Here is a 19646-nt window from a genome sequence, read left to right as displayed (position 1 = left end):
AAATGGAGATGCAGAAAATTACTTCACAAGATGCCTTGAGAGCTGCAGCTGAGAAGGGCCCTATTGGAGCTAACGATTAGGGCTGTTTTCCCTTTGCTGGGGGGGTTCAGAGATGAGTGAATTTACGACCCTTCTTCCAAGTCCTTTGCCTCTGAACTTAAGGAGTTTGGCAGGGGAGAGGTTTCTGGATTTCATCTTCCAAGGTAAGCCCCTCCCCTCTAATGTAAAGCCTTTTGTTGTTTGGTTTGTTTGTTTGTTGTTGGGCAGCCCTTTCTGTGGCACAGAATACGGTTGGGTACAGAGACCTGATTCTAAACACGCACAATGATGAAGAAATAACGGCAGCACATGTGCAGTAGCTGCGCTGTACCTGGCTTGGGTACAAAATCATATTTATTTTTGTACCAGAGCTTAAGGATCTATTTTAGGTTAAGGAATAAATCTCAGCTAAATTTAAACTTCCTGTTAGAGAGCTGCTTATTTTGATTTAAAAAGGGCAAACAAAAGAGCCATCAAAGAAGTGTGTTTAAAAACAAATGGCCCAAACGTAGGCGCTGAGTTGCCGCAGCCTGATTTTCAAAGGCGCTGAGCACCTAAAATCCTTGTCAATTTCAATGAGAGCTGTCAGCTTGTTCCACTTCATGCTGAGATTTTTAGCATTGCCAAGGAGATTTGGACACTCAGTTCCCACTGTGCCTCGTTCTGCTGTGACTGTGATTGGTTTTTGTCCTTAATAGTAACAGCCCATTAATTCTAATGGGATTTGGGTTTCCAAATCCCCTAAGTGACTCTGAAAATCTTAGCCTTTGAAAATCAGGACACTCTAATTTAGCAGCCTAACTTTAGGCACCCGGATTTGAAAATATTGACCATGTGTCGGTCTACATGTGTATTGTTCCAACAGGTTAGTCTGAAACCTAACTTTCAAAATAAAGGCCCCATCCTGCAGACTCCCACTCACTAAGCTTTGGTGACAAAAGTGCTGTCAACATGCAAAAGTTGCCAAAAGTGAAAATCATTTAAACCAGTTTTTCTGCCTCCTATTGTTAACATTTCATGGCCACATTGCTTTGCTCTTATCTGTTGACAGGGAGCTAGCAATGTGGGTAAGTGTCCCACAGTGCAGTGTCATGGGAAAACAGAGCTGATCCTTGCGTTTCTTAGGATTCCTTCCTAGCTCTGTGAGCGCTCCATGCTAAGGAATGTCAAAGCAGCACTGCAGTCTCTCCAGCCTTCCCTCTGCAGCAGCAGTCTGCCTGCTGCTGTCTTTCTAGTGCAGGGCAGAAGAGAAGCATTCCAGTGATTTGTTCTTTGTTCCCCAAACCGAGCATCTCAATCAGCTTTTAGATACTTGCTGGGGCTTTGAAAGGGGAGAGGTGCATGCCTGAAGGGCAGCAGAGATCACAAAACACTGAGCAAAGCCTTCAGAGCTAGCATTGTGGGATATTGGTAGAAGCTAGTTCTCAACAAAACAGTCCACGCTGGCTCTTTGTCAACAATAAAGAGCAGGGAAAAGACGCAAGTTTCTCTTGCAGGGATGGAAGATTTTTTCACCAAAACTGGGTGTTTTTTCCAACAAAAGTTGCATTGTAGTGTAGAGTGTACATTCTCACTGTTTTGTCAACAAAGGGCAGTCTTTGGTGACAAAACTTGCCAGTGTAGACAAGGCCCCAGCCTTAGCTAGTGAGCAGTCCCACTGATCTTAAAGGCACCTCTTGCCTAACTTCTCATGGGAGTATGGATTTTCAGGATCTGGGCTTTGAATGCCAAGTGTCAGTGAGTCAGGTAATCTTTAAAAGAATTAGCTGAGGACACCACAGTTATATAGAGGCTATTGGGAAATTATGCTTTATTTTGCTATGGCAGAGAGAGGATTTGTTCCCTTAATCTTATCAAACATGATAAAGAATCTAGTAGCAAATAAAAGTTTAATAGCAAAATAAGAGTTTAAAATGCCACTTAATACATAGGGGGACCATGGAGGGCGGATACTCATACAGTTGCTCTGAAACTGTGCCATTGCTCACGTGTTTGCTTGGAAACATTGTTTTGTGACTGCAAATATTGGTATGCTCTCTTCCCTACTCCCAAAAAGAAGAGTGATTGGAATATGTGCACTTGTCATCGTTGCTGAAGTATGTTTGTGTGTGCGCATGCACATACACCACATTCTCTAAAGAAGGATTTGGTTTGTTGTTTATGCCCCTATCCTGCAAATCAGCGCATGCAGTCAGACACCCTGTACACTCCTACTGATATGCAGGGTTGGGATCTCAGGTTCTTTAATCAGACAATATTGTAACAGTGCATGTGGAGAAGCTAACAATTTGGTAGTGTCATCGGTATTGCAAAATGAAGAAATCAATGCAAATATCTACCTTTTTTAATGTCTAATTTAATTACATAAATAAGCTCCAGAAATAATGTTGCAACAAGTCAAAATTCTGTGGAGATTGTACTGTGTTCCGCATGAATGCCATTATCTTTTCTGAAAGTGATTATGGCAAGAACACCTTCTCTTTTTCAACAAGTAAAAGTAAGCATAAGAAACCCACCAAAAGTTCCTTCAGAACTTTCTGTCCCTGAACAATTAGCTCGGAGGCACAGTTTAGCTGCCACATCACTCAGAGAAGTCCTAATTAGACCCAGATGAGCACTTTCAATATTAATACTCAGCTGATTTAATAAAGCTGCACAAGCAGTAAAAGTAACAATACACTTCGATAAAGGAGTTCCAGATGTTGCTGAGGCAAATGCTAAACATCAAAATACAAACTTAAAAAAAAGCTGGATAAGCAAAACTTGGCATGAACTATAAACTAATTAAATGTGGGGTGCATTTTCCAAAAAATAAATTAAAGCCATAAGGATGTGATGCGAGCCAATAAAATAATAGTTAGTCAAAGTTACCATGAAACAGCAATATGGAAGGGTGGTCTGAAGTCACGAATAAGTGGGTTACTTTGTTCTTTGTGTCTTCCTCCACGGTAATTTTTTGTGTCCCTGTGTATGGAAACAGGTTCATGCTTTCTGGTGTTGGTTGCTATGAATCAGGAGCTGTTCTAGAAAGGATAAGAGCTGACTCTAAGCATTGAAATGCAGACCTGAACAACAGAAAATGTTGGGGTATCTCTTATTGGAACAGTAGAATAGATCTCTCAGCCAAGGGTCTATAAAAGTTTGCTTCTCAGTTGCTTGAAGCGGCTCGTATTTTACCTGTATAGAAGACCATTCTACCAGTAGTTACCCTGTTACGTGTGTACCATTGCTCACTTCAGCCTAAAGGGGCCCATGTTTTACCATTCTTGCACTTACATTTGTCCCTGTGACAGAGTTCACATAGCTTAAAATGGAGTTCTCTGGCAGCCAGCAGCCTCGTCACTTAGAACACCCAGGGCCCTGGGTTTGGTGTAGATAGAAGAGAGCATTTATGCCTGCTGGTAGTCTGAGTTAATGAGCTCCCCAGCTGGAGAGCCAATGTAATGTCTGTGCTGGATCTTCTGCAAAGTCCCAATATCATCATTCTCAAGGGGTAACCAGTAAGGGTGGCAAGGATTCTACAGTATGTCGCGTACATGCCAGTGAAGCCAAAGGCATGGTCCAGCTGGAACAATGACAACAGGAGATATGCTATTAATTTCATATGCACCTACTTTTGAAAGCTGGGCTTGCCATATGATGGACTAAGTGAAACTTTCAAAGGTGTATGTGAGTATGAGCTGTTTACTGATGAATGGCGACACAATGGCCCTGCCCAGTGTCCAGAGGCCAGATGTCCTCCAGGACTGGATTTTGTGTTTGGGTCTTTGCGTTAGCAGACAGCTGTGTGAAATGACACATTCACAAGGCAGTGCCTTACTCAATATGTTTGGAGGAGACTCATGCACATTACTGTATTCACTTGGGGAATTGAACAATTTCCACTAGGCGTATCTGTTTCTAACAGGCCTTGTCTGAGACCATAGCCTCAAAATAACTGGGATGCAAAGCTAAGGGCTTTCCCGGGGGGGCCAAATCACAGTAGATTGGAGTTGAAGCAGAAGTGAGTGAGGAAGATACACAAGTTTAATGGCACTGGGACAATACAAAGCTAGGCTTCCATGCCTCTCAAGGCACTTTTTGGTGAGCATAAGCGTATCTGATTCTAAGATGAGACTTCAGAATTAGATTTCATCCAGTGACTGGTGGCATAGCTACATAATAACAGAGCGACTCATAAAATTATGTGGGGTGCAAAATTCTTTCCCAGTTATACACGTTACTTGTTTCTCAATATTTCTCAAAGCCAAGAGGATCTAGTCTCTCTTTGATCCATGTGAGAAAGCTAGAAATGTTCCACATAGGAAAGCTTTTCCATAACTGCTTGGAACAAGAGCAGAGCCTTCAGAAGAACATCCAATCTTGATTTAAAAATGATCCGGGATGGGGAATCCTTCATCTCCTTGGTAAATTGTTCTAAGGGCTGATTACCCTTGTTGTTTAAAAATTGCCTTATCTGAATTTGGCGAGTTTCAACTTCCAGCTAACGGATCTCATTTTTCCTTTGTCCACTAAACTGAAGTGCCCATTATTATCAAACATAGTTTAAAACTCTCACCCAGGCACCTACCCCGGCAATAACCCTGTTGCCAAGTCTGTCCACACATTTATGCAAGCAACACCATAACCACATAAGCCACCATATCAGGATCAGGGGCTTGTACAACTGCACATCCTCTAATGTGATCTATGCCATCAAGTGCCAGCATTGCCCCTCTGCCATGTATATTGGCCAAACTGAACAGTCTCTACGACAAAGGCTCAATGGACACAAGTCAGACATTAAAAATAACACACAGAAACCTCTTGGGGAACATTTTAACCTGCGTGGGTACACATTACTGGCTTTAAAAGCAGATGTTCTATAAAGGACTTTTACAAGTCAATTACAGAGAGAGGGAGAGAGAATTGCATTGACTTTCATATGCAAATTTGACACTGTTTCCCTGGGTTTGAACAAACACCTTAACTGGATGGCCCATTATAAACTCAGTCTTTCCCGCATTTCACATCTCATTTACGTCAAAAGCTAAGAATGGGACATTCTACCAACTCACTTAGCCTCATTTACACCGGTGGTACAATTGACAGGGTTCCCCCCCTTTTTTCTCCAATATAAATTATGGGTTCCAGCTTATCAGAAGAAGTGGGCTTTGTCCATGAAAGCTCATGTTACTCTATATATATATATATAATTTGTTGGTCTCTAAGGTACCACAGGACTATTTATTGTTTTTACATATACATGGGTATCAAGTGGCGGACAGACCAAATTATTTGAGCTGGTCAGATTCAGTAGCAAATTTTCCAAGATACCCCATGATGCGTGAAGCACATCTATTAGAATCTCGGTGTTGCTCGATAGTGCTGGAACAATTTGTATAATGGAAATGGTAAGAGCCACTGAACTAAACTGTAAACCTTGCATATAATAGAAACCACTTCAAGCCAGAAGGCATGGCTCCCCCCACCTGTACTTTTAGTTCCAGCACTGATGTGTATCTTGCACTGCTGTAAAATGGAAATGGGGAGATCATCAGAATATTTCTTTCCCCTCTGGCTGTGTCTTATCTATTGTATTTCTAATCACTAATATCTAAGTGCCGTTGTAATTACTTGAGGTTTGCATGTTGTATTTGCCTCATGACAGTGTGGTGGGTTGGATCACAGAGGTCCCCTTGGGAGCGTCACCCGGTGTGATAATGAAGCCACTGGTGCCCGCCTTCCTGCCTTATGGGGCTCCCCACAACCTTGTCCTGCTGGGTCAGAGCTCTCGTCTCCCCTGGCCAAGGCACAGAGTTGGGATTTACTGCTCCCCAGCAAAGCAACAAAAACACTGAACCAGCTCAGCTCAAAGGCCACTGATTGCACCCAGGAATCCTACCCCCAAAGGACCCAAACACCCCAAATAATCCATCTTACCCTAGGAATACCTTTTACACAGATAAAGCTCAGGTGTCCAGCAATGAAAGAGAGAGCTGCACAGTGATTGCTTCCCCCAGGTAACAATTATTTACACTGAGCTTGATGAGAAACAAAAGTGCTTTTGTTAAGTATAAAAAGTAGGATTTAAGCGATTGCAAGTGAAAACAGATCAAAGTAAGTTACTAAGTTAAAATAAAAGACACCAGCTCATTCTAATACACTAAGAAACTTGTTACATAAAGATTCTTTTCCTAACAGTTGCTGTTATCTCAGGCCACAATTGATCTTTTTTTGACATGAGCCCAGCAGCTTTGCCTTCACCCTTTCACTACAGTGTTTTTTTTCTTTCCGGGTCTCTTTATGCAATTTCCAAAAGCTTTCTGAAGACAAAGAACTGATTGCTTTCCGTTCCTTAAACAGACTTCCTGCAGGGAGAGAACTCTTTGTTCAGTCTCCCCATCCCCATGGAAAAGTACTAGATTCAAGATGGATTCCAGTACCAGGTGCCATGGTCACGTGTCTTTCTAAGACCAAGCACAGTTTGGGCTTACAGGACAAAAAAGACCATTCACAGTTTGTTGGTTTGAGTACTGAGCTATTAAGTTCCTAAAGTATCCTTAATGGTCCTTGTTGTCATGTTTAGAATTAAAACCAGGTTCACACTTCATATTTCTAACTTCACATACAAGAATGATACATGCACAGAAATATGATATACAGATTCAGCAGATTGTAACTTTAAAAAGAATATGTTACACGATGCATCTTGCACAAAGTGTCTGAGTTATGCATACTTATATTCAGAAACCAATTTTCATAAAGGATGGGGGCCACGACAGACAGATTATCATTATATGCTGAAGTTATAGACAGTAACATGGGTGCAATGTCACAAAACATACATCTTAACCTGTGTGCTATTTCTTCGATCAGTACCAGCTCAATCGATGGTATCATACTAGTTAACAGAAAGGAAGAGCTAGGCCAGAATGCTGTGTGAGAATTATCTTATGTCTTGCTTCAATTTCTTTGGCTCATGCAGTTGTTTTCCATCTCCTGAAATCACAGGAGCATAGAAATCAAAGATAGAAAAGATGTATTATCTAATTTATCTGTCGATGGTATTCTTTAGTGTGCATCTCAACATAGTAGTCTGTTGCTATTACTGCATGTCCTCGAGCCAATCCTCACAGCATCACTCGTGCATTACATCCTACCATTTTTAATGCTTTGTGCCCAATCTAATGTGAAGTGTCCCAAGCCATGGAGTTTCCACTTCTTCCTTTGGCAGGTTCCATTGTTAGGCATTCTTTTCCTGATATTAAATCTATATTTTCTTAGTCTGTATTTCATCCCAGTCTGCCACCCAGAATACAGTAGAACCTCAGAGTTACAAAAACCAAAATTAAGAACTGACCAGTCCACCACACACCTCGTTTGGAACAGGAAATAGGCACTTATGCAACAGTTTAAAAAAAAAAAAAAGCAAACAGTATGGTATAAAAAAATAAGGTAAAGAAACCATTTCTGTACTTGTTTAATTTAATCAAAGATGGTTAAAAACAGCATTTTTCTTTTGCATAGTAATGTTTCAAAACTTTATGGAGTCAATGTTCGGTTGTAAACTTTTGAAAGAACAATCATAATGTTTTGTTCAGTGTTACAAACATTTCGGAGTTACGAACCTTTATCATTCCTGAGGTGTTTGTAAAGCTGAGATTCTACTGCAGTTAGTCTGTCTCCTTGGAACATGTGCAGACAATTATCATATCCCTTCTTCCTTAGTTGTCACATAGCCAGTTATCCCCATATAAAAGCCTGATCTTGGAAAACTCTTGATCACATAAATAGTCCCTTGATTCTTGCGTGAGAAAGGGCTGCAGGATACACAAGGCTAAGTTCTTTCAGTCTTTCCATTGACGCCAATCCCACCATGCCCCTTAATCACACATGTTCCTTTTCTGAACTCCCACTAGTTCGTCCCCCCTCTGCCTGGGAAGAAGGTGCCTAATGCTGAATTTAGAATCCCAGGGCGCAGTCTCCCCAGAGTGCTGCTGCACTTGATGACAGGTTGGTTGCAGCACAGTGGTACTGATAACTATTTTCCATATTGTGCTCCCTCCTTTTTCTTCTGAAAACAACAACCGTGCAGACTGACTCATCGAGCCTACAGCCTCTGAGTCATTTTTTTATTTCTGGGTTCCACTGTTCCACCCTTTGCAGTGCAGAGTCTCTCTCTCTCTCTCTCATATGCACACACACACACACATACACACACAGCACGTACAGTTCACATTTTTCCCCAAATAATGAAGCAATTTCCCTACCATTAAATAGCAAAGATTCTGCTTTGCGCACTCTGGGTTTTATTTTCCATTGTAGAAACACTGCATGGCTGTAAATTAATACACTTGTGCTCACTCAGCTTGACTGCAAGCTAGCGTTGGGCATCATTTAGACCAAGGGTGGGGAACCTAAGGCCCGGGGGCTGGATGCCACCCCGGCTTGCCTGATTAGAACCCCGAGGCTCAGGCCTCCCCCCCCAACATTGGGGAGCCCTGCACTGGTGCTCCAGTCCCCCTGCTTCTCACTTGTGGCCCCCGACTGATTTTTCTGTGGGTCAGTGGCCCCAACCCAAAAAAGGTTCCCCACCTCTGATTTAGACTGTCACCTTGAACTTTGAAAGCGTAGGAATTGACCCTTTCACCTCCCCTTCAATTTCTCCCTAGCTGGTTAGCAGCAGGAATCGTGGCAGATGGGCACTTCCTGAGAGGGTGGGATGAGTCTTGACGTCAATGCAAGGAAGTCCCCCAAATGGTCTCACCAAATAACCAAAGCAAGAGGTGTAATGGGGAGCGGAAGAGGCAGGCAGGTGGGTGTGGGGACCCTCCCCCCCAGTGGGTGCAGAGAACTAAGCAGCGAACAGAGGAGTCTCGGAAGGGTAAGCAATTCAGTTTCCTCAGGCAGGCGCTCAACAGCTGAAGGCATAGCTCAGTGGGCCTGGCTGGCAGCTGACCAGGCCTCGGACGAGAGCACTTGCTTGTTGTAGGCTGAGAAGAGGGCTGTGTGGTGGCAGGCAATGGGAGAGGAAAGGGAGGGGACCCTGGGAGGGCCAGGAGGAGAAATGACCAAACACAGCAGCTTCTTAAGTTTATGTATGACAGGACTCGGCGTGTTGGCTGCAGATCAGAATTTGCCCAGATTGAAGAGCCAAAGATAACTGCATGCTGTGTTCTTTCTAATAGACAGAGCCATCGTGGTAGCAGTCTCCTGCTCTTGTCCTGCTATGATCTCCTGCAGCCAGGCCCTTAGCAATCGGGCGTGCATGGGGGAATTACCCATACAAAATACATACAACCAGTGGCTGGTTTGCTGATACAAAGGCTGATTCTGTTCCCTGCTGCAGTGGTAGCTAAGGGCCGTGTAGGTGCTGCAAGGGGTTCCTTCAGAGCAGGAGAAAAGTAGGGCCAAAGCAATCAACACTACATTGCTTTCCCCCTGTCCCAGCAGTTGATGATGTGCTGGGAGGGTGCGTGCCCACAGCACTGAGAAATAGGGGGGACTCCAGGCTGCTGTGGGGAGGCTGCCATAAGTTAGATCCGCCTCTCAGGTGCTATTTTGCCCACAAAGTAGCCCAGAATCCAGACACAAAGCAAGCTCTTGTTTCCCCTTTCCCAGGGCTGCCCCTTGTGTATTGTGTTTAGGGGATCCTTGAACACAACTTTCTATCTGTCCTCTTCATCTTTGCCTCTTGCACACAAGGTGTAACAAGCTGAGTCCAGCCAAGGTCTTCCTGCACAGAGTTTGGGGTCATGCAAACAAGGGAGGGTTTCAACAGGGGCTGTTCAGCGTGGCAACCATTTCTAGTCTCCCTTGTGGGCCACAGCACTTCCAACATTCTCCCCACTAGGGGATGCTACCAGAGAAGCCCACTTGGGCCATATAGCCGAATCTATAAAAATACACATCCCTCATTGGGGAATTAAATGCCTAGGCTCTTCTGAAAATCTTCTTTCTCCATAATGTGATTCGTTAACAAGCAGTGGATGGCAAATGCACTGTGGCATTTGTGGTGTCTTGGCTAGTGACCTAAATCATGGTATTGGTTCTCTTTCCTGCTTGGATGACTGGTTTATTAATATTTATTTTGCATTTATCCAAGGCTTAATATGCTGTATCTAGCTTACCAGCCCACTGTGCATTTTGAAGTTTGATGATTAGGATCAAATATATAATTTATTTGTTATGGCTGAATGTTCAAGTTTAAGTTCATATTCTATGACCATTTGTGATAGTGAAACTGTGCTGATTAAATGTTCATGGGAAGTAAATGCAGAAGGGTCATAAACAGGCTGAACTGAAATCTGTTTACAAATGCAAAAGAATAAATTACAGGATGCTTTTCTCTCTTGCTCTTCATTCAGGCTCCAATTATTACCCCTCAGGAATAAAGTTATGGAAGAATTGGGTTGTATTAAGCAACAAGAATTATAAGGTAATATTCTCCATTTATTCTTTTGGTTTAGATTATTAAAGTAAAACCATTTACTGTAATGGAGCAATCTTTCCCTTTTTAATAGATACATTTTCATGTTCATTAAAATGAAGTACCTCTGGTATGCTAATTTATTATTTTTGTTTTACTTTAAGCAATTTTTTTGTAAGTGCAACAATTAGTGGACAAAAAAAGACACATAAAAAGAAGAAAAAATTCCTACATATTTGAGAATTTGAAGTTAGAGGACCTGATAGAAAGTCAATGAAAAGACACCTATTAAATTCGGTGGGCTTTGGATCAGACCTAGAAAGGATATGAATGCAAGCAAGAAGAGGTATAGAATTTACATACATTTCGGATGCCACCAGTCAATCTAATTCAATGTAACTGCAACCTCAGACTGTTTCAGGAGTGATGTTTTTTGTGCATGGAGTGACAGGAGTATGGGCAAACTTCATAGGAATCTCCCTAGGTAGATGTTTAAGCAAATTTTATTGTAGCTACTTATATTTCAGTTTCACACAGAGCTGATTGAAATCTTTTTCCTAAAGAGGTAGGCCCATTGCAAAATGCTAGCTTTTAGAATATTGCTAGAAATTAGTCACAGAAATGTTTGCAAGTATTTCGTTTATTTGCAGGACCTGGTTAATCAAAGCACCCCAGCAGTTCTGTTATGAGTCATTGCCATTGTTTTCCCACTCAGTAAAGCCCAGATTCAGCACATCTCTTACTCACTTGCTTAATTTTATGCATGTACTTAATTCCATTCCTCTTTGGTAAACTCCTAAATCAAGTTGTGAAATAATATACTTGTAACAGAATGGTGTTCTGTTATGGTAATATAATTGTAAAATGATTGTCTGTGTCTCCGTAACTGTTTCATGAGTTACTTGGACTGGTCCTAAATAATAAAACTCACCATCCAAAGGAAGGAGCGATTTAATCAGGGTATCCGAGAGTCCTACTTCAATATATGGGACTTGACAATAGGAGAGCAAGTGGAAATTGGCCATGGGTGAATTCACAATTCAACCTGAGTGCTACAACAGGATGGCACTCTGCCTGTAACACATCAAATGAACAAGATTGTTCTAAAACTTGGCCAGGAACCTACAAAGCATGGATGATTGTAAATCCTGATACACTGTTACATTCATGAGATTAGTAGGCAGCACTGTTCCAAAAGTGCTCACCCCCAGTAAATCCCATTGAAAATCTGGTCATATTTGGGTTGTATGACAGTACAGTGGTATAAATTACAGTAATATTTCAAAAGCTTCAGAGGGGTAGCCAAGTTAGTCTGTACAGGATGAACTTAAACGACGAATAGTCTGGTAGCACTTTAAAGACTAACAAAACATCTGAAGAAATGGGCTGTGCCCAGGAAAGCTCATGATACCATCTACATCAGTGGTTCTCAAACTTTCTGGCATCATGCCCCCAGTTGATTTTTGAGAAACTCTCATACCTCACCCCCCCTCCCCCAAAAAATTGCAGCAAAACTTGTTGAGCCCCCCTCCCCCCCCAAAAGTTGCCCTTTTAAGGCAGCCATTTTGAAGCCTAGCCAGGATGCTCCATCCTCCCCCCAGCCCCAGCCAGCCCGGATATTTCATTTGGTATTTTCTGACATTTTTTTACCAGACGGACTGGGCTCTTTCTTGGGGGAGGAGATGGATAGGGTGGAGGGCTGGGTTGCCTCATACCCCCCCTGGAGTTTCTTCACACACCCTAGTTTGGGAACCTATGATCTACATGTTTTGTTAGTCTTAAAAGTGCTACCAGACTATTTGTTGTTTTTTAAGTAATATTTCAAGTCACTCAGGTCATAAATACTAGATGACGACTCTTTAATGACATGACCGCTTAATACTGTTTTCAATACCATGTAATGGGCTCTTGTAAATTATTGTGAAATTACATTTGATATGTCCAAAAGCAATTACCATGCAATATAAACTGCCGTGGAGGAGAACAGCAATTGTGGGTTTACCCTGTGATAATTGTTCCTAACCAGTTAAAAATGCAGCCGATGTAAGTTAATTACAGTCTTGTGAAATTCAAATGTGAATAGTTATTATGTAAACCAACCATGGTACCTACATTTTGTCCAACTAGGGGGCTATATGGGCTGTTTGCCAGTTGCTAGAGGACCAGGTCTAGTATTGGTATTAATACTTCTAGTTGCCTAATTTAGTATAAATGGAGCACAATGGAGAGTAATGCTCTATCTCGTGTGTATTTCAGTTTATTAATATGTGCTCACCCAAAGTCATTGTAATGTCATACCAATGTCCCAAAACTAAGAAAAACCTAGAACCCCTCCCCTGCCACCTAAAACTCTCCAATTACTCCCTTCTAGACAGTCTTATGCCATTTGCCTCCCCTTCAGGTCCACCTGGAAGGGAGTAATTTGTAGGGAACAGAAGGGCCTTGTAGGTTAAATAGGGCAAAGAGCAATGGGCTTAAATTGAAGCAAGGGAGGTTTAGGTTGGACATTAGACAAAACTTCCTAACTGTCAGGGTGGTTAAACACCCTGGAATAAATTGCCTTGGGAGGTTGTGAAATCCCCATCTCAGCTATTTAAGAGCAGGTTGGATTTACATCTATCAGAGATAAGCTGGATGGTGCTTGGTCCTGCCGTGAGGGCAGGGGACTGGACTTGATGGCCTCTCTAGGTCCCTTCCAGTTCTAGTATTGTATGATTCTATGAATAACAACATACTCATGGACTAATTCTGCTGGCTCTGAAAGGATCCCTGCCCATTTATGACTTTACAGACTAGAGCCAACACCTCAGTCACTATATCATGACTAGAAAGCAAAAACTGCAACCCCATGAAGCTCACATCAATAATCCCATCTCTAATTGGCTACATTATCGGTCATTGAGGCGTAGACCCCATGTAAAAGAAAAAAAAATACAATTTACTGGCTGTGCAAACACTGTGAAATGTTTTTATCTACAATTACTATTAGGGTGTCTAGAAGTTGCTGAATATAGTCCAATCGTTAGGGCACTAGCATGGCACTAGAAAGACCTGGATTCTATTTTGTGCTCTGCCACAGACTTCGTGTGACCTTGGGCAAGTCACTTAATCTCTCCGCTTTAGTTCTTCATCTGTAATATGGGGAGACTAGCACAGCCCTGAGTTGCAGGGGTGTTGTAAAATATGTAATGAGTTGGAGGCACTCGGATGTTAGTGACAGGACCCATATAAGATACTTAGATAAGATACAGGTTGCAAAACTGAGTGGCAAAAGGAGGAGCTAGCACAAGGTTAATTGTTTTTCTGTTTGTTTCTTATGAGCTACCAACAAAGGGATTTTTGTAGAATTTTGTCTCAATCAGCTCATCCTCATTCAAACTTCAGTCCCAATAAGACACTGACCTTGGAGCTGTGGACTTTGTAGGTCACCTCCTGCCCATATTGATGGTAAAATTAGCAATAGACCAAATAGCACAGCAAAACGAGCTGTATTTGGTCCACAAGTTGCTTTGCCTTGGTCACCTTGATCTTAGGAAACCTATTTATGTATTTTTTGCCCAGGAACTTAGCACTGTGTGTATTTTTCTAGCTCTGCAGAAGCAGATGGGAGTAAGAGAACAAAAAGGACAATTTAAAAAACCCAACAACCTAAAGACAGCCTCTGAATAGGTAAACATGACAGAAACATTATCTGGGTCACATTTGGGCAACAGAGTTTGCTCTGTTTCAAGTGCCAGTGGTTTACTGATGATTTAGATGAACTTCCTGAGGAGTGTTTGAAAATTCTTGGCTCATATTCTATTTACCATCTGTTGGGAGGACTTTGATGAACCAGCAAAGACATGTTGGAATGGAGTAGCTGTTAAGACTTAATGGTTGAGTTTTGTGATCCATAAACTTGAGCATCTTTTAATCCTTTTGATTATTTGTTTATAGTGATGTAAATAAATGTATTTTTATCAGAAAGTTCCAAGACTGACCATTTCTTTGTATCTAATAAAACTCTTATACATTTCTACCCTAACTTTGAAAAAACAGCCTCAATAAGTTGAAAAATATAAAAATTTGTTTCCTAAAAATCTTCTTAGCTGTTATGCACAGTTATAAAATTATTTGCTTGGTATTAATACTTCATTTTAACATTCACATGTAGGCTCATGTGCTCACACACCTGGTAAGAAAGCTGACAATCTTTCCATATTTTCAGTCTTTTCAGATTTTCGTACAAAAAATGTTTATCATTTTTGCAAAGATTTTCCTCTCATTTATATTCACATTTCTAAATCAGAATGCATGCAGTCTGACATAATTAGCTCCATTAACACTGGTCCTGCAATTCACAGGTAACTTCTTTTGCTGTTACATATGTCCTGGATTCTGTAATTTCCACTCCAACTCCTCTGATGAAGTGGGTTTCACTCACAAAAGCTTATGACCTAATAAACTTGTTAGTCTATAAGACGCCCTAGGACTGCTCGTTATCAATTTTAATGTGGAATATTCTTAACTGATGATGTACAGTGAGAGAGTAAGTTCTCGGTATTTTCCATGTTTTGCAAGAAACACAGATGATTAGTTGATGGCAGGGGCAGCCCAAGGCAGGCTGCCGGCAGCTGGCGCCCCAAGTGGAATGCACGATCGGCTCCCGCCTCCACAGCCCTCAATGGTGTGACATCATCATTGGGCACCTATTTAATGTGGCGCCCTAGGCGACGGCCTAGTCGGCCTATACACACGGGCCACCCCTTGTTGATGGCGGTGATCACCTGCTTTCTGATAATAGTTTCCTCTTCCAGGTACAAGGAATGACAGTGTCTGTAACCACGTCTTTTTTTTTCTTGTTTTTTAATATCTGAGTTCCAAAAAGAATTAAATAAGTTCATGGAAGATTGGTCCATCATTGGCTATTAGTCAAGATAGTGAAGGGTGTGACCTCCTCTCTTGAGGTCCCTAAATTTAATTGCTAGAATCTGGGAGTGGATGACAGGGGATGAATCACTCAAAAACTTGCCCTGTTCATTACCTCTGAACATCTGGCACCAGCCACTGTCAGAGGCCAAAATACTGAGCTATATGGATCATTGGTCAGGTCCAGTATGGCCACTTGTATGTTCTGGTTTTAAGCCCAGGGATCGTGCCTTGGAATGCAGAACCTGGGAAGAATTTGAGAGAGGGTGAAGTAGGGAGTAGAGGACGCTCCAATGGTAGCCCAGCGGGGGTCCAGAAGAAAAAGAAGAGAAGTAGGAAAGAGCTCAGGGAAAGAGCAGCAAGGCCAGAGCTTGAGCAGATGGTGGTCACTGGGCATAGTGTTCCAGGGATGGCACCTGGAGTAGAGGGTGGGGGTTGGGTTCCCCTACTGACCGTAGGAAAAGTGGCACAGTCTTGATTGGGAAGGCTGCCTGGAATGGCACCCAGACAGTGGGTCCAGTGAGACTTTGTTACCCTGGCAGGGGAAAACGACATAGTGACCTGGCCAGAGGGCCCGGCCATGAAGACATATGGCCAACTGAGAGAGGAAGCACTGCTACTTCTAGAAAAAAGTTATGACAGAAGTGAGAGATGGAGAGGAGCATCCGCCCAGGCAGAGCTAATCCCGGGATGCAGCCACAAGGGAGCACCTGCACCGGGAGCAGAACCTGCATGGCATGCTCTGTCTTGCTGCCCTTGATATAGGTGCATGGCTGAGGTGGGTGCATGCAGAAGTAGGAAGGGGTATGGTCAGATAAGTCCACACTATGGGTGTTCTGGGCTATGTGATTGCTACATGTGGATGTGTGAGCAGCAGTCCTCCCAGCCACCAGAGGAGCCCTGAGCTGGGGATAGAAAGCTGGCACATAGGTACTTCTGCCCCCCTCCCCTCCATCCCCACATTAAGTCACTCAGAGGTGCAGCTCATAACCTGGGCCCTGTTCCGCAACAGTTATTTTCTTTACTAACCCAGCTCCTGCTCAGCAAGTTATCCCTGAAACATGCTCCAATGAATATGTCACTAAACAACGGGGGTTTTTAAACACATTCTTTCCGAGCTGAGGCCTTATGTGCCATTGGGGATAGTGCTGATAAGGATATATGGAAATAGGATCTCTTGCTCCTCCTCCTCCACTGAGGCTGTTTTACAAACACACAGGCATAGAACAAATATACAGAAGTGGACTGAATGTGTGTTGGAAGGAACGCAACCCGAAAGTCACCTTCCTGCACATCTGGTGGGAATGTCTTAGAGTATTTTCCTGAAACCCTGGAAAGACGCCTGTTGACAAATTAAAGACATAACAGAAACTGAATTCCCACAAGATACCTAACCATTGCTCTTGCTTTGGTGCATGCCTATTCCATGGGTCAGTGATTTGGAAAGAACTGAATTCATCACCCACATATTGGTTGGTAGAATCCAGATGTATTATCACTTCCTTTTGTAAAAGAAAAGACCCTCTTATCTGTCATAAAATGGTTTGGCTAAATGTGGGACCTTTTAAACCAGGATGGGAGCGAGTGGAGAAATAACTTAGTGAAAAGGACTATTGAATCAGTGTCTTCTTATTTGGCAGGCTGGCTTCTAGTCTCTTATAAAACAAATCCAGCAAGCAAAGCCATAAACAAATGTTTATTTTCCACGTTCTGATATTTTGCAGAATGCTGACTGGCTTGCACAGAGGGATTTATTTGCTCTGCATGTGCAAATGCAGGTGCATTTTTATTTTATTAAATGATTAAAATAAAACAGAGAAGGTCTTTTTTTTTTTAGAAAAAATCCATGCAGAATGCTGCCCTTTGCACATTATTATTATTATTAGTTTTATAAGGCCCCAAGGTATCGTAGGTACTTCAAAACAACCCACACACGATTCATGGTTCCTCAAGGAATTTACGGTCTGAAAGTTCTGGTACTGCAAACATTTCTTCACATGAATAATGTTGTCCGTGTTAGTAATCCCGTGTACATACACAGCTGCAGGACTGACGCTTACATGTTACAATTGACTGACAACTGAGGCTATATAACAAGCACTAGGAAGGGGAGGAAATAGGTTACAGATACAGTATGTTAACAAAGCCAAGGTGTACATTCATCTTGGTGATACAATCTCTTTAACGACATTACGCCCATTTTCCATCCATGAATGCAAAACACAGGGTAAAGCTACCTTGTTTGTGAAATACTGATTGAAGGGACAAAAAGCGCTGTCAAAATCTCTATAACCTTTCTGTTCCAGGTATTGCGCATTGTAACTTTTAAAACCATCCCGTTTGTTATAGGCAAGGACACACCGACAGCTGCGGAGAGTCAATGAGACGGGTCCAAACAAGAATTTCTTATTCACCTTCACACTCAAGTCAGATGTTACCAGTTTGGATAAAATGAGACCTGGGGAAAATGGAAACTTTGGAGATGTTACTTCATCACTCTGTGCCTCCATTCCCCTTGTACAACAGGGGATACCAGCTCTCCCATCCCTCACAAGGTGTTGTGAGGATGAAAACATTAAAGTTTGTGATTTGGTTACACCATGAAAGAGAAGCATGTAAGTGCTTACGAGAGAGAGGGAGAGACAATAGAATGACCATGGAGCAGACGGCTGCTTTCTCTCTTATGGCACAGGTCTGGCGCTAACAGAAGAGAGAGGGAATGAGTTCTCCATCAGTTTTCTGGGGCTGCCAGAAGGCATTGCTGTCAGAACCTGACAGCAGGGTGGTGACTGAAACACCTTTGAAGGGGGCTGGTGACCTGGCATGTGACTATAGAAAGGCAGGTGGAAGTTCTCTTCACTTCCCTGCACTTAGGGGAAAATATCTCACCAAACTCTGGATCCCGAGAGAAGGTTGCTACAAGCCTTCAACTGACAGCCATTGGCCCCAAGAGGCAGCGAGTAGGACGAAGAATGGCTGATGTAGCTCCTGTGGGTGGATTGCTTTTTATGCCCTCTAGAATAAAGTGGAGTTTTTGTGTTGGCTGGAGGATTAAACTACTCAGAGAGAGGGAAACTAAGCCCCATCTACCACACCCAGAGGTAAGAGACATTTCTCCACTGCTCCAGCCACAGAAGGCAAGAGAAATTCAATAAGATATAGACTCTTCTAGGCTCTACGGAAAGTTGTGGCGCAGGTCAAATTGCAGTGCAGGCCTCTCTCTCTCAAGCAAGGGAAGAGTGGAAAAGTGAAGTGAAATGCAGCAGCTGCCAGAGCTGGCACTGTAGCTCGAATAGTTAGTGCAGCCTGTTCTTATTAATAGGTGCAAATTGTGCGCTGTGTAAAACGATGAAAAGCCGGTTAAATCGGATTGCCCGTACTTCTGCCTTGCCAAGAATAGCATTTTGGTTAAGGTACATTTTAAAACTGGCAGTCTCCATGTAAACAATGACGGTCAGCTTGCTGTGAAATGGAAGACTGCACTGGACAGCTGGATCAATGAATTTCCCAAGCTGCAGCTGCTCCAAGATAAAGTGGCTGCAGTGTAGCTTGTTTTGGGCCTGTTTGTGGCTCCTCAAGGAAGCTGAGCGTGACTGATGTATCTAATAGCTAAGCACTACCGATGGCCGCAGTGCAGTAACGGCTTCCAGGGGTCAAGCTGTTGAGTGCAATTGTTGGGAGCAGAGCCTGCCGTGGAGGGTGAGAGACCTGAGAGCGCGCACAAGTCTGATCGTCTGAAAGGCAACCAGCTCTTGGCAGTTGTCTTGAAGGATTGGTGCTGTGTATGCTGAAGAGAAGTACCTTTTGAAAAACAGAAACATGCCTGTAATGGGGCTTTTTGATTCTTTCTGGAGACGGAGGAGGAAAGTTAATCTCCCTCTGGACAGCAGCAGGCAGTATCAGGGTTGTTTCTTCTGAGCTCAGGGAACTGCAGAAAATCAAGGCTGGGCCAGTTATGACCAACTGAAGAGCCAGGAGATGTAAGGAATTTTTAGGGAAATGTAAAGACTAAAGTATCAGAGGGGTAGCCGTATTAGTCTGAATCTGCAAAAGTGGCGAGGAGTCCTGTGGCACCCTATACCGAAAACCTACCGACCGCTACACTTACCTGGATGCCTCCAACTTCCATCCTGGACACACCACACGATCCATTGTTTACAGCCAAGCACTGAGGTACAACCGCATATGCTCCAAACCCTCAGACAGAGACCTACACCTACAAGATCTTCAACAAGCATTCTGTAAACTGCAATACCCACACAAGTGAGGAGACAGATTGACAGAGCCA

General features: G+C 42.8%; 1 protein-coding gene across 2 annotated transcripts in view; it reads right to left on the bottom strand.

Moving 5' to 3' along the window:
- LOC102457599 (TGF-beta receptor type-2-like) overlaps positions 1-19646 on the bottom strand; it is a 57867-nt gene that overhangs the window by 26600 nt on the left and 11621 nt on the right. The gene's annotated exons all lie outside the window — the stretch shown is intronic.

The sequence above is a fragment of the Pelodiscus sinensis genome, chromosome 7 (genome assembly GCF_049634645.1).
Source record: "Pelodiscus sinensis isolate JC-2024 chromosome 7, ASM4963464v1, whole genome shotgun sequence".
Classification (NCBI taxonomy): Eukaryota; Metazoa; Chordata; order Testudines; family Trionychidae; genus Pelodiscus; species Pelodiscus sinensis.
Note: the sequence above shows the minus strand (reverse complement) of the source record. Positions and strands in the feature narration are given on the sequence as shown.